We start from the raw sequence: 12,755 nt of genomic DNA, 5'->3' as shown, positions 1-12,755 counted from the left end.
GTGTGTCTCTGTGTGTAAATATATATATATATATATATATATATATTTATACACTGCACATATAACTGTATATATATTTCAGGTGCAGGAATTTTCTGAATCTCTGCCAGCAGGGAGATGCCAAGCTCTTATCTGAGAGTTTCCACTCAATATCCCACTGAGGCCATGGTTCCCTGTCATGCCTCCAGTTGCACTGGAGAGCAAAACATCCCTCTCCTCTCCCCCCGCCAAAGTGCCTGATACTAAACCTTAGGAATAATGACAAAAATGATTCATTATTAATAAGTTAACCTAGACTATACAAGGCTTGACTTCTTCTGTCTGCCTTGCTGAGTTTGATGTGTATTTCCCTTCCAGAGAAAAAGAACATCCTGCACAGAATAGCCATGGGGTTCTCTTTATAAGATGTCTGCTTCTGCTTAAGTGGGCTGATGGTAGATTGGAAGCATTTCATTGCTGCTGATGGCAAAGTGATACTTCATACTTCACTGGAGATTTCTGAACTCCATCAGTCCTTTACTGCTTGCACTCAGCACGGCTTAGCAGTTGAAGATCAAGGCTAGAAATAAAATATAAAAAAAAAGAAGGTGGCAAAATTTCAACTCTGCCTGTGAGGAGCTTCTCTGCCTGGCAGTGGAAAGTTTGTTCACTTTCTGCATTAATATTTTGCTCCTACCAAAATGGCTACATCTGCCTTCCTTTCAGAGTGAGGAACGGGTGAATACTCTTACACTATCTGGATAAATGTAAAATATCGTTTGGATATCTTAGTTTAATGTGCAGGTATCATGCCCATCAGCAGGCACTTTGTATCTTCAAATACTGTACCTGTAAGTGTTGTTATTTGCACACAGGCAAACTAAACTTAACTGTCCCCAGTGTATTCCCATCCCTGTTAACATCTCAGATATTTGCTTTGTGAATTTCCTTTATCAAAACTCCTAGGTTGTCCCCTGCTGCCACAAAATCCTTCAATTGCCTTTCTTTGGAGATTTGGTGGTATTAATTGTGTGGGGAGCCTCAGACAACAATATTCTGCCCAGTTACATGTCTGGCTACTGGTGTGGCAAGTATTATTATAGTTATTGTTGGGTATTGATTTGCATTTTCCAGCTGCCTCTCATTGAAGACCATTAATGAGCCATTTAGTGATTGGTTTCTTTTTCAGCAGCTTCAGTAGAGATGGATGCAAGCAAACTCACATGACCAGGGAGATGTCCCAAAATGCAGTCCTGGTATCCTGTTCTGTGTCCCAGTGGCAGCAGGACTCTGTGGTTGGGGCTGGTGGTGGGGTCTAGGTGCAAGCTGGTGGCTCTGTTTAATTTTTGTTGTTCTTGCTCTGCTTCCTTGTGATGGAAGATCGGGTGTCTCCAGTGTGTGAATATTGGTGTAGTCTCTGTCCTGGGCATGTGAAAGGTCACTGATTTATGGTTGTGTGAGGCTCTTCCCCACTTGTTGTAGACAAGCTGGGTCACCAGGTCCCACATCCTCCAGTGGATCCTGTGGCTGATGGAACATGGTGTTGTTCTTGCCTCTGGTGAGAGAGGGGAGTTTGTATAGGAGATTTGCTCAGTACCTTGCTGTGCTGTGTAAGCAAAGAATCCCTCTATCAATTCATACAAGAACTAACCCTGCCTTTTTAAAGGTCATTTCTGTCTCAGTCAGCTCTTAAAGTTCAAGAGGAAATAAACTGCTTAGAGTTGGCATTTTTCAAGTCAAGTGTCAACTTTTCAAGCCCCCGAGCCAGTGAATGCAGAGGAAGGAGAGATTAATAAGTGAGCTGCTTGCTTGATACAGTGATTGTGCAGAAACATTCCCTTTTTTCTTTCCTCTTTATGGGGCTTTGGAACGAACATCATTGAAATATCTTACTTTCTCCTTTTCACTTTGCAATGCAAAAGTACCCAGAGCTCTTTAGAAGTGCTTCTTTTCCCATTAGTCCGGTGACAGCGAGCGGAGAGTTTGTCAGCTCCACTGAAGTAGGACACAAGGAACATTTTATGACATTGCCAATACCTAAAAGCTCCTTAAACCAGAGATTCTTATTATCCAGTAGGGACAAAACTCTCTCTTAGAAAGCAGCTGAAGGCTGAAGTCTCCAAGCAGGTGCCTGCCCCTAACTGCATTGATGCCTTTTCCCGTGCAGGGGATGGTGGATCGATAAGGAAATAACCAGGAGGAATGGGCTGCATTAATCAGGTACAATGGAGGCAGCAGGGGAGATGATGAGGGAAGACAGGTGGCAATCGAAGGATGTGTTGAGCACAGCCCATCAATTGGCTGCCAAAGTGCCTCTATTGAGTGTGGGGGGTGTGGGCTGGGGGGGACCAGCTCTAATTGTGCTGATGGACAGCTCCAGAGAGAGCAAGCTGTGTCTCCCAGTTACTGCCTTGGGGTTTTAGTTTTGGTCTTGGCAACTTTGTCTTGTCAGTTCGTTTTTCTGGCTCACCTAAACTCCAATTGAAGGTTTTCTTCTTTCCTTCCTAAAAGAATTTGCAGAAATAAACACATTAGTGGCATTGTCTTGTTGTGCTTTGCTTTAAATAAAGTGTCATGGTAATAAGAATTTTTGAAAGCGACAGATAAATCAGCCTTGCCAAGCATCTCTGCATAGTTACCCTGGAAGTGTTCAAGCCAGGCTGTATGGGGTTCTGACAGCCTGGTCTGGTGGAAAGTGTCCCTGCTGATGGCAGGAAGGTTGGAATGACATAATCTTTAAAGTCCCTTCCAACCCAAACCATCCTCTGCTTCTATGGTATACCAGACCATGTGATGTCATGTTCTGCTGGGGTTAAACCAAGACAGTGATGAATTGAGATGCCTCAATTCATCAGGTGCTGAGGGCAGAAACTTCTCCCTGCACCTGTTGAATCCATGCTGGACTATCATCCTGTCCCCACAACGTGGTTGATGTAGGATTTATGGTGCCAGCTGGCTGATATCAAATTACATTGAACAGAGCATTTCTTTTATGAGTGATGCAGAAACAAAATTACTTGCCATGTTTTAAATTCATTTCCTTGTCACAGCTTCACCACAAAATAAGGGATCTGATTTGTCTGTGAATGTAGTGATTTTGAAACCTGAAACCGCTGTATAAAGACCATTTACATGTCTACCTAACTGGTTTCTCTATAAGTATTCATGACAAAAAGATTGTTTTGAATGCAGTATTGTTTTATTAAACACTTAAAAATATCGATGCAGAAGAATTGATGTAACAGGGCTATAAATGCAGTTGTTCTGGCAGTTCTCCTTCCATGGTGACAGCTTTATTCCCCTTGCCTTGTATTGGTTTATGGGTTCTTTGACCTAATTTGGGGGATTAGAGGAAGATAGGTTTCTGTGCCCTGCATGTAAATCCTAATAATGTCAACAGTCCAGTGGAAGATTGAAATAGTGCTCTGGATTCCTAGGTGAAACAGGGAGAACAAGCATCCACAGGATGTTTTAGGAATGGGGTTAGCAGGGCTTCATTGTAAGTCTGATTTAGGCATATCCTAAAAAATTACATGGGGAAAAAATTACAGCTTGGAAATGAGGTCTGAGGAAACCTTTTGCTTCTCCTCAGCTGCCCAAATACAGGAGCTCTACATATTCCCTGGGTTTTTACAGAGAGGGGATGCACAGCCACTGCAGGAGGAATGGCAGATATTCCTGGTGTGACAGTCGAGCTTGGAAAGATCCCAGTTTCTTTAGTCTCATTATGTGACACCAGATGGCTGGAGATCAGCTCTTCTCTGCCTTGTGGGTTTATGTACATGTCTGTGCTTATGTACATGCCCAAAAAGGATGTGTATGAGAATATAAAATAGAATAACTGGGATGAAGCATACCCCACAGTGGATGTTTTTGGGGGAGCTTCAGTTAACTCTGCTGTTTTGCCTCATTTATATATATGTGGTTTTGCTTTTATGTGTTAGTTTTTTTTTTTTTTAAATATTTTAACTACTATTTTCCCCATGAGGAAAATAGGTGCTTGAAAGGCAAGATCAGGGTTACAAGGTGAAGCTCTCAGGTGGTAGGAAATCCCAAATTCAAGTCACTTGACACCTCCTTAGTCTGGTTTCCTACAGCATGCAGCATTCTTGTTTCCAGACTTGGTGGATTATGTTAACTTAATGAGCAGCTATTAATGCTTTTCTACAGAGAAATTGCATAATTTATTAATTACTTCCTATGCTAGTTCTGTTATACCAGATGTAAACTGAGGAGAAAGTGTAGCCTTATTTTTGGAGATGCCAATATGGAATATTTAGAACATATAGAGCTTCATAGAGCCTGAGAAGCTGCTGCTGATTTCAGCAGCAGTGTCAGTGCCCAGCACTGGAGCTCAGCACCAGGGGCTGCCCAGTGACTGAGCACCAAGGATTGCTTTGGAAAGGTCATGGTATCACCAGGAGCTCTGGCAGAGACAAAAATTGGAACCAGATTTTTTGGGAGACTTTCAGTTGCCATAATGTGAGACAATTCTCTTCAAGCAATTTCTGTGCTTCATTAATCTTCCAAATTCTGCAGCAAATGAGGCAGAGATCCTGCAGAAAACAGATGCAGTTAGCAGTGAATCCTGATTTGTTGTTGGAGCATGGTAGAAAAGATCCTACACTACCATGAGATGTTGTTTGTGCCCAAAGACATGGTGGCACTTCAAAAATCCATGGTTACAGGTCAGGTTATTTGGTCATGGAAAATTTAAGATCTTTGCTGACTTAGAATGCATCCATCTTGAGGATTTAAGGATTAGCAGGTCTGTTACAACACTGTGCTTAATATGGCTTGGATCCTGGTAGACTGCTTTGACACGAGCTGAGTCAAAGCAGGTGGGAGGCAGATATAAGATGGAGTTAAATTGGTGCTTGTGGGAAAGAAGAGCCAAGAGCAGCAGTCTGGCAGAGTGCTTGTCACAGACAGCTGAGTGACTTTGCAGTCATTCCTTTGCTTTTATCTGTACCAGTGTCCCATGGGTAAATGCTGGGGGATAGCACTTAATTGTCTGGGTTTATTTGTTGTCGACAAGTAACTATGAATTCTCTTCTGAGTCCCTAGTGAAAACTGAGACAAGTTTTCATCACATAACCTGGAGGGGTTTTCACTGACAAAAACCTGATGCTGAAATGCTGAGCTATAGCTTTGGATTTTAGTCAGAGTTATGGTGAGGGTCCATCACTGAGTTGTTCTGCAAAAAATACCTCAGACAAGTGTGTTTCTGTAAATTTGTTCAGGTAGTCTTAGGTTCAGATATTAAAAAAAAAAGTGACTGAGCAGTAATATACAATCCTCATTTCAATCCTCATTTCACTGTGGAGTACTGTAATACACACTGGAAATGAGGTCTCATTGGAAAAGGTAATTTGAAAAAGATCCACAGAACCTTCACAAAGCTGTAATGAGTCACCAGTCTGTGAGGACTCACTTGCTATATTGCAGTGGAGGGTTTAATGTTTTGTTTTTCTCATCTAAACACTTTGACCCTTCTTATTTTATTAAGATAAGCCATTATCTAGCTGTCAAGAGCCTAGAATTTCTGCAGATTTGTTTGCTGACAAGTTGGTTCAGCACGACCATTCTCCTACTCATTTCTTTCACCACTTCAAGCAAATTTTCCTTTTTTCACTCCTCTTTATCAGTTCTTTATTCTTTAGAGCTCCTCAGCTCTCATGCTATTCCCAGATGACTTTCCCACTCTCTCCATAAGTGTTGGTTGGAATGTATAACAGAAATTGGAAATATTCTTAGTCACTTGTGGTGTTCATGTTACCAGTTGCTGTGCTGGAGAGTGTCCCAGTGACTTCACAGCTTACTGGGAGAGAGAAGAGTTATGATGTGCACTTTATAAAGCAAATAATACTGGAACTGTGCAATGCCTTCACTTGTGGCTGTGCAACAACTGAAATCCTTGGGATTTGTATTTGGGGCTGAGTGGTGGGGAAGGACAGAGGTCAGGATTAATCCCTGTAGTGAAGGAGCAGTAGAAAACACTAGTACAAAAAAGAGTGAGAAGTTTTGACTTTCTTCATCATATTTAGGCACAGCCATGAGTTCCTCCAGCCCACCAGTGTGATTATAGGTTGGTAACTGGTGGGGCCAACTGCATTATTCATTCTGGTTCAGACTGAAATGAAATCATCGAGGGCAATTTTCTGTGTCACACTTCAAGGTCAGATGAGAGTATTTATTATTCCTTCTCTGTTTATCTGTGAATGCAAATTGAATTTAGTGATTCAAATTGATGAAATGTTAGAAATATAAAACTCATCAGAGCCGACATGAAGAGAAATTACTGGGTAGAGCTGGCCAGTGACTTCACCAGCCCATGTACAGGCCTCTGTTTAGATTAGTAATTATTTCAGTCTTTGGGTTTTCTCATTCAGAGTTTTGTTTCAGTTGTTGTCATTTTTGTTTTCAAAGAAAAAAGTGTAATAACTTTGAAGCATTTAGAATTTGAATTAGATGATGTAAATTAAGCCAGCTGCAGAGAGGGTGCTTGCATCCTGGCTGGAGAAAAGGTTTCTTTTCAAAATTCTTCCTTGGGGCTGTTCTTTGGGGACTTGTTTGTTTGTTTTCCTCTCTCCTATGACAGTTCCCTTTCTCCAGTATTTTACTCTCTTGTGCTGGATGCTCAAGTCTGGGTGAGGGGTGATAGGGAAGGGAGCAGACATTTGGCATCTTCTGGTGCTGAAGCTCCACACATTCCCTTACTGACAGCATCATCCACAGGCTGACCTCCCTCACTAGCCAGGGTTGTTAGGAGAGCCAAAATTAGGAGCTACAGAAGGGACCAAATGAACACAACTCCTGATGAAGTACTGGGAGTGGAGATGCTCCCTCCCCAGCTCCCTGTAATGCATTTTGTACAGTTCAGTGAACATCTTGTCTGGTGTGATGGGTCAGTCTGTGCTCAGAGGGCATCTGTAGGCATTCTGTTCTCTGCAGTGAAGGAAAGTACACCTTAAACTTGTTCTTATCTCAGAATGGGAGTGGGAAATCCTTTCCAGTGAATGCTCTTTTAAAATAGTCCATCCTCCATAATTGCCAAATGCCACATGCAACTGATGATACAGGGAGAGATGACACATGCTGTACTGGCTATATGCTGTGTTAATCATCATAGAGGACTCTTGGTTTTAACTCCTGCTTTTTAATTACTTGCGTTTTATTAAGAACATTTCCTATTTGCTCCTCTCCAAGCACTGCAAAGGGAATCCATTTGCTCAGGGTGTAACTGATGTCTGACTTCTTGTGGATTCAGAACAAGAACCATGAGCATCTGCACATACCAAAGGCCCTTAAAGATTTGTCTGCATAAGCTAATATTAATCACTTTGTTTATTCAGCTATCAGAGTAAGTTTTCCTGCGGCCACTGAAGGCAGCAGCATTTTCAAGTGTAGTAAGTGCACAGCCAGCAGTGTGGGCTCAGTGGTTTTTAAATACCAGTAGAAGTTTTATTTGCCAAATAAATGCCTTTAGTAGAAGCTTTGGCCTTATGAACACTTCAGGTTTAGAAGCTTAGGAAAAGGACATTTATGCCTGTAGTTATCTCCCCCTTGAAATATTTTTCATTCCGAAATTCAGCGCTGGATGCTGAACCAATTGATGTTTCCACATAAAACCAAAACAAACCACAGACATTCCTCATTTGTTAATACACTGCTTTCACCCTCATCTTGATGGTGATATGGGAGGCATGTTCAGACTGTGGCAGTGATTCTCTCCTCAAGTGGCTGATTCAGTGTCTGTCCAAGTGGAGCCCCCCTGCCCTGTGTGTTTGGAAATGTTCCTGGCCTGGGCTCCTCTGGGTCGCTGCTGTCAGCACAGCCCCGTGTGCTGACCCTGGAGTGGAAGGAAGCTCAGGGTGCCTGATGTGAATTTATTTCAGTGAATCTTAACCCCTGCCAGTCAATTATGGCCATTGTACTGGGCCTGGGGCAGAAAATGTGGGTTATTTCTTTTCTCTAGCTGCTCACTTTGGTGGAACTGCGTTTCCGAGGCTGATAGTTACGCTGCTGGTTAGGGAGTAAAATTAAATACTGTCTCACAGATAAAACATTGTCAGTGCACCAATAAAGCTCCAAATGTCTGTCTGCTTCTTACCCATTTCATCTGGCCACACTAGCAAAATAATTCTCTTTATGTTGTTCCCTCATTATAAATTCATTGTGATTTGAATCTTCCTTGTATGTCTAGCAGCAAGATGATGTATGATCTGTTTACTTTTGAATGATTTGTGATTTATGGAAGCCTCGTGCTGGTGAGTTATACAAAAGATCTTTGAGCAAATATAAGGTGTGAAAATACAAGAGAAAGTTTGCAGATGTTTGCTGAAGACTTGGGAGAAATAAATAGCAAGAAGAAAGAGTGTTTTGCCACCAACTCTCTGTAGACCGTTTCATGTAGTATTTTGTGTAGCAGTATTTCATAGGGCTCTCTGTGAGGCACACTTAAAGCTTTAAATGAAATATAGCCCCTGTGATAACTTCTACTAAAGATGTTCATATTTTGTATCATTTCTCTTTCTGAATATAGTGAGCAAATAGATAACACAGACCTGTTGGCCCCCACAGCTCCCACAGTCCCAGCAGCAGGGCAGGATTTGAGGGCAGGGCAGGGTGCTACTGCTTCCATATAGCCACAGTTCTGTCTGTGAAGAAGAAAGGAACCAGAAAGAGATGCCAGTCTTATTGTAGTAAAAGTTAGCACCCAAACCTCTGAGTTTTGAGCTGAAACACTTGCAGCACTAAAGTCTGCTCCTCCTTCCTGATGATAGTTTTTCTAGTTTACCTTCCTGAAATGTTAAACTAGTTCAGGCAGCTCCATCTGTAGCTGTGTTCTCAGAGCTCCAATCAGTCTTTTCAGCAGCATTTTGTAATGGATCGTTTTTTTCCCTTTTTAACATAGGATAGAGATGCCAAGCATTACCTGTTCTTTCCTGTGTTCTGTCCCTGTTTAAGTCAAACTGTTTTCATCTTTTCCCTTCTGTTTTTCCTTTTTAATTCCCATCCTGGATGGTCCTGAGGCAGGTTAGGCAGAGGCTGAGGGGGGAAGTTGTCTGTGTCAGGAACTGGAGGTTGGAAGAATTTTTGAGGGAGAGCACAGGCAGGGATGTCCTGCTGCTATCTACTGGAAAATAAAAGACATGCTGGAGTTACCCTGATTTTATTTATGCCTTTGTGTTTGTTCAGAAAACCTGTGGGGGAGGAACTGGAATGAAAATAACATTTTTGTTCAGCTCTCTGTTTATCAGTTTCCAGTCTGGTTTATGTGTGTACGTGTGGATTCATTGAGATGCCTGCGAGTTGTCAAGTTTCAGGAACGGGTGTTCCTTCATCCAAATGCCTTGCTACAAAACAATTTCCCCTGCTCCTTTTTGCCTCATTAGCTTCTGCATTAACCCTTTTCTGTGCACTCTGACACGAGGATGTTGATCGCTGCAGCGCGTTTCTCTTTTCAGCTCCGCGTGCGCACTGTCGCTGTCACCGTGTTTCCCCCCTGTGCTCCCTCACTGCTCTTCCCATCACACTCTGCTTTTCTCTTTGATGTGCTCTCCCTCCTGACAGCTGGCCCTGGTAGGTACACGTGTCTCATCTTCTACTGAGCTGCAACATGACCCAGACAGTGTTCCTCTTCTAATTGTCGCTGTGGACCCCTTGTTTTCCTCCCAGCTTCATACACAGACTGGTTCTAGCATCATGTTTGCTTTCCCTGTTGTTTTTTTTTTCCTTTTTTTTAGTAACTCTGAGGTGGTGACTTGGCTACTGAAAGGATGAAATTATTAAAATAATGTTTTATGGATCACTGGGGGGTGGGGGGGAGCTGTCGGCTGCTTTTGTCATTTTTGAAGGAGATTATTAAAATGTATCTTATAGCTTCAGTATTCACTGTGTGCCCTCATTGTTCTCAGTCTTTCAAAGAATATTCTGGAAAATGAAGTTTTATCATTAAGATTGCATTAAAGTGGATTACAGAAGGGAAGTGCAAAATATGAAGAGTCTCAAACAGCTCAGAACAGAAATATGTTGGCATCTCATTCACTGAGATGTGGAACAAGGAACATTAATAGGCTGATAAACAGAAATGACTTTTTCCTCTTTAAGGCTTAAAAGGTTTACTTTGAACTTGCAAAGATTTCTTAAAATGCCACTTTCCCAAGCTTATGTTGAATGGAGAACTTCGTGCTGCTTTTATTTTATTTTTTAATGCTTGTATTGAGTGAGCAATTACTTCTGAAAAGCCATAGGTGTCATCAGGGTGGGAGAAGAGTGCACAAGTCTGGCTTTAAAGGCTTTTGCTTCTGAGCACCTACTTGCAAATCCTGTTTTGTGTCAATAAGAAATAGCACTTTCCTTGGATTTTTCCTTATAGAAGCAGCTCATGCTGTATTTGGTGCAGTTTCTGGAAGAATTATCAATCTGTCCAAAGAGAGGAAGAAAGGATCTCAATAATGTGCTTTGGCATGGTGTGGAGAGTTGTGAGGAAGCTGAATTTCACGCCTCCCATAGCAAGGAAACCTATGGTAACAGTCAATTCAGGGAGTTTGGGGATTGTCCCCGCTTCCAGAGACATCTCTGGCATTTTAATTTTATGTACATTAACATCACATTTGTACTGAGGCTGAAATATAAACAGATGAAGGTGTTATTTCCATGCAATGGCTGAGGAAATTGCCCATTTGTCTCTTTGCTCAACTTCTCTCACGTTTTAAAACAGTTGCTTTCCAACCTAGCTTGAAAGTTTTGTGTGTGGCTGAATGTCTGTGCTCTCCATGAGATGTGAATCTCAAATACTTTTCATTATTTTGGGAAGGAAACCTAGCACATATCTAATTTTTCTTGGTGAATGTCAAATCAATCATCATTTGTCGGTCCACTCAACATTTATAGAAATAAGTCACAATGCTGGGAGATTAAGAAAAAAGATTGCTCCATTGCCTTATCAAAATGTTTTGCAGTAATCAAATGTGAGAATTTTGCTGTTTCAGGGTAATTAATCTTATGTTTGCATTTTTTTCTTTTGTTCTGACTCTAATCAGGACAAAGATTCTTTGATAAATAAAAAGATATTTGGAGGAAAGTTTGTGTAGTGTGATTTTAATTGTTGTAACACATATACCACAGTTAATGAGGGTTTTGTACTTACATTTACCCTATGCATAACAAGGAGTGTTGTTGAACAAACTGTAATAAATCCTGAGGCAGAAATTGAGGTTACCAGGAATTACCCATCCTTTCTGCCCTGTTTTGAGGGAAGCTTGATAGGCTGACCCACAGGCATGTTCCATCACCAGAGATGTTACTCTTGGCACAGGTGCCCTTCTTAACTGATTAATTAAAACAGGTGCAAGGAAGTAGTGGTGCCCTGGTAATGCAATTATCCAGTTTCAAATGCAGATGTGAAGCCCTCTTGATGAACCTTCCCACCTGAATACAGCAAAGAAGAGATTCTTCCACACTTCCCAGTTATTGAATTGGTCTGTGAATGGTTCCAAATTGAACTGGAGCTTTGAACAAGTTTCTAATTCATCCAGTGCTTTAAAACAAATACTTTTTTCAAAGAGAAGGATTTTGAGGTAGGGAGACACCTGCTTTGGAATTCTTGTGAATTCCTACATACATTTCCCAAGAAATACAATTTGGTGACCTGGCAGTGCAGGTTGTACTTGATTTATGCTAGAAGTGTTCTTTAAGTATTCCCTTTTGGATCTATCTAAACAGTACCTTAACAATAGTGCTATTTTATTTAAAGCACTTTTATTTATTTTCTTTCAAATATAATGATGAATAAGACCCCTTGGAAGCACTCATAAATTTTCCAGTGCTGTTTCTAGCATTAGAGAAACAAAGTTCTTCTGTTCCTGACTAAGCTGGAGATGTTGAGTTTGATCTTTCTCTCTTGCTTGAGGGTTTTTGACTTGTGTGCAATACTTGCATTTCATGTCCTGCTCACTCATTAAATACTTAGTGCACTCTTGGATAAACTCATCATATTTAAATCATGGACTGACTTTTAATCACAGGAGCGATTCCACTTTTATTTTGTTATTGATCAAGTGCTTTGCCAGCAGTTGATGTGTGATGAGCTGCTTGATGTGAGCCTTGGAGCAGCTGCCCCTCAGTGTCCCAGCAGCAGACTGTGAGGCTGGAGGGCACACGTGGAGAGCTTCTCCAGCAGCTCACAGATAATTGTGCATCACCATGGCATGCTGCACAGAGAACTGAGAGGAAGAGGGCCAGGCTCTTCTGGTTTAATTGAGAATCATGTCCACATCTCAAAAGAAGTGCTAATCACCTGCTCTCAGAAGACATTTCTCTTCCAATATAGGTTGCTGGCAAGAGCAATGTGCAGGTAGTGTGGCTGTAATTACTTGCTGAGTACTGTCAGTCAAAGCAGATAATATTAAACCTACTTTTTTTTTCTCCTTTGTTAGAAAAAAAATGAAAAGATCCAGTAGAACCCAAGATCATATGTTGTTTGTTGAAAACAAGCCATGTTCTCAAAGGCAAATGGATTGATTTTGAAACAGATGTGCAATTATTTAAATGCTTCCTACCTGTGAGGTTCCAGTAACTGTCTCGTGCTGCACAAGAAGGCTGTCCCTGGGGTGGTTCTTCCCTCACATCTTTTTCTGACAACAGCTGATAATGAGACTGCAGCCACCCAGTTTCCAGTGGTGCAGCTGTAAGATGAGGGTGACACGGTCATGGTCGCACTTCTCCTTTGAGGCTTTCCTGACCTCTCTGATGCTCGAGAGGCAGCACTC

The 12,755-nt window shown here is 41.6% G+C and overlaps 1 protein-coding gene across 3 annotated transcripts in view; it reads left to right on the top strand.

Annotated features, from left to right (window-relative positions):
• Positions 1-12,755, top strand: part of MAD1L1 (mitotic arrest deficient 1 like 1) — a 352,719-nt gene that overhangs the window by 88,785 nt on the left and 251,179 nt on the right. The gene's annotated exons all lie outside the window — the stretch shown is intronic.

Source organism: Vidua macroura, chromosome 16 (genome assembly GCF_024509145.1).
Source record: "Vidua macroura isolate BioBank_ID:100142 chromosome 16, ASM2450914v1, whole genome shotgun sequence".
NCBI classification, from domain to species: Eukaryota; Metazoa; Chordata; class Aves; order Passeriformes; family Viduidae; genus Vidua; species Vidua macroura.
This window is presented reverse-complemented; position numbering and strand designations above follow the sequence as displayed.